The following is a 2,668-nucleotide window of genomic DNA, read 5'->3' on the forward strand; positions in this document are numbered from 1 at the left end:
CTTTGTTGTGAAGTTCTTCCAGCATGTGAAGAAAAGTGCAAAAAGGACTCTAAATGTAGAGAAGAAGTAGAAGAGGCTAGGTACAATAGGGTTCTTGGTTTTCGTATTGAATCCGTACATGGTATGTTTATCTATTAAATCTGGTTCTGTCAATCTTGTGGAAATTGTTTTTTACTATATTCCTTCTTGTTTCTTTAGGAATAAAATTTATTTTTAACAATATCAACCCAAATAATCCCAAGGAAGAATATCATTTTAACAAGAATATATTATGATAGCGGATGCAATGTCATCAACAGGGCTTGCTGCACTTAATTACGAATACATAAATTTAGGTGAGTAAGTTAGATATGAATGATGGTAATAATTCTCTTGATAAATATGATAATCTAATATTTCAATTCATCTTAGATGATTGTTGGGCTGAACTTAATAGAGATTATCAGGTTAGTTCTTCAATTCTGCGAGTGAACTTGTACAGGATCAGACTCTGCTTTATTTGAGCTCAGTTTGTGAAGCTAAATCTTAATTTCATAGGGAAATTTGGTTCCTCATAAAAAAAATTCCTTCCGAAATCAAATCACTTGCAAATTATGCTCACAGCAAAGGCTTGAAGCTCGGAATTAACTCTGATGCTAGGTAATATTATGATCCATCAGATTAATTTACTACAATTAAACAAAAATATGTGTATGCGCACTTAAAAATATCAATAATAAGATACAGTTGTTTTTGCATTATTAAATTTTCTGAATATTGTATTCTTCAGAACTCAAACATGTAGCAAAACTATGCCTGGGTCACTGGGCTTTGAGGAACAAGATGCAAAGACTTTTGCTTCATGGGTATGCATACATAATTTATGTACATAAAATGATAAAGTAATGATTCTAAGCCACTCCTGGATTCAAATTTATACAAAAATTATATGCAGGGAATTGATTATCTGAAGTATGATAACTGTAATAACAATATATAGATGCTAAACAGAGGTAATAATTAAACACAACATTTTCCATATAATGTACAAGGGAAATATATCAAATTTTGTCTTGACTATATACATTATAATGTCTAAAGCTTTGCTAAATTCTGGAAGATCCATCTTTTATTCCCTATGCGAATGGTGAGTTACAAATTCCTCAGTAGTTATGTAGTTGCTCTTTATAATGCATTTTCAATTAATTTTGTATTCATTTTTTTTCTTTAAGCATTTGTTTAACATTTTTCATATGTTTGATTACATGAAGGGGCCAAGAGGACCCTGCTACATGGGCACCAGCCTTTGGAAACAGTTGGAGAACTACCAGAGATATATCTGATGGTTGAGAAGCATATCGATGGAAGAAAGAAATGAGTATAATGTTTGCAGAACTACCGGTGGAATATGATCTGCTTCAACATAGAAGACTAGTAGGAAATTTTTTTTTTGACTTGATAATGTTTAGATTTAGAATTATATATGTTTTTAATTTTGTCAAGATGCATATTGGTATACTTTGTATTAGTTTGATAATAATAATGAAAGTTGTGGTTATTTAGATGTGATTCATTTTTCTAGTTTTAGTTTTTGGTATTTTAATGTGCATATATATATGTATTAAATATATGTAATATGTAACCATAGACATCAGTTAATGACGGATGTCTTATTATGTCTAATACATCGTTTCAATTCATGAAAGCGTTGTTGTATAGGCACAATTTATATCATTTCTTGTTTTTCACATCGATTACTAACCATGTCTTAGTATATCTAATACATCAGTTATTTATCTAAAAAATGATGTATAATGTTATTTTTCACATCGGTCCAGAACCGATATGAAAAACAAGAACTTTTTACTACACCCACATAGACATCGGTTTTTTGCATCTTTCACAACAGTTAATAACCGATGTCTATTGATGTTTTTCTTGTAGTGGCTTGAACCGAACCAGTTCCTTGTCCGCTTCAAAAGTATCAATATACTTTGACTTGGTTGTTGATAGTGCAACACACTTTTGCAACTAGGAGTGTCATGCTACAACTTCCATCTCAAAAGTGAAAAGCATCCCTAACGTGGACTTCATTTCATCTGGATGTCCTGCCTTGTCGGCATTTATAAATCTTCCAAGACCGGATCACCGTCTCTGTACTTCAAGCCTAATCCGAAAGTGCCTTTAAGATATCTGAGAATTCACTTCACTGCTTCTCAGTGCTTTCTTCCAAGATTTGATGGATATCTACTCACAACTCCAACAGCATGAGAAATATTTGTCCTTGTACAAATCAATGCATATATATCAGACTCCCCACTGCCGATGAGTAGAGAACTTCTCCATATCCTCCTTTTCCTTGTCTTTTGACGGACACATTCTCTTATACAGCTTCAAATGTCCCCCTAACGGTATGCTAACAGGTTTAGCATTACCCATATTGAACCTTTTCAAGACCAAATCAACATAACCTTGTTGTGACAACCATAATTTTCGAGATGTTTAGTCACGAACAATCTTCATCCATAAGAATTGTCTTGCTGGACCCAAGTCTTTCATATCAAAGAACTTGGACAAATCATTTTTCAGCTTTCAGATCATGTTAGCATCTTGTGAAGGGTTTCGTGCCATAAACGCAATGAAAATGATGAAAAATTTATTTTTCTCGGAATAAAATCGAAACCCTATG

At 32.7% G+C, this 2,668-nt stretch overlaps 1 pseudogene; it reads left to right on the plus strand.

Annotated features, from left to right (window-relative positions):
- Positions 1–271: 271 nt before the first annotated feature.
- LOC141660291 (alpha-galactosidase-like) lies at positions 272–1,329 on the plus strand (annotated as a pseudogene).
- The last annotated feature ends 1,339 nt before the right edge of the window (positions 1,330–2,668 follow it).

The sequence above is a fragment of the Apium graveolens genome, chromosome 5 (assembly GCF_009905375.1).
Source record: "Apium graveolens cultivar Ventura chromosome 5, ASM990537v1, whole genome shotgun sequence".
Lineage (NCBI taxonomy): Eukaryota > Viridiplantae > Streptophyta > Magnoliopsida > Apiales > Apiaceae > Apium > Apium graveolens.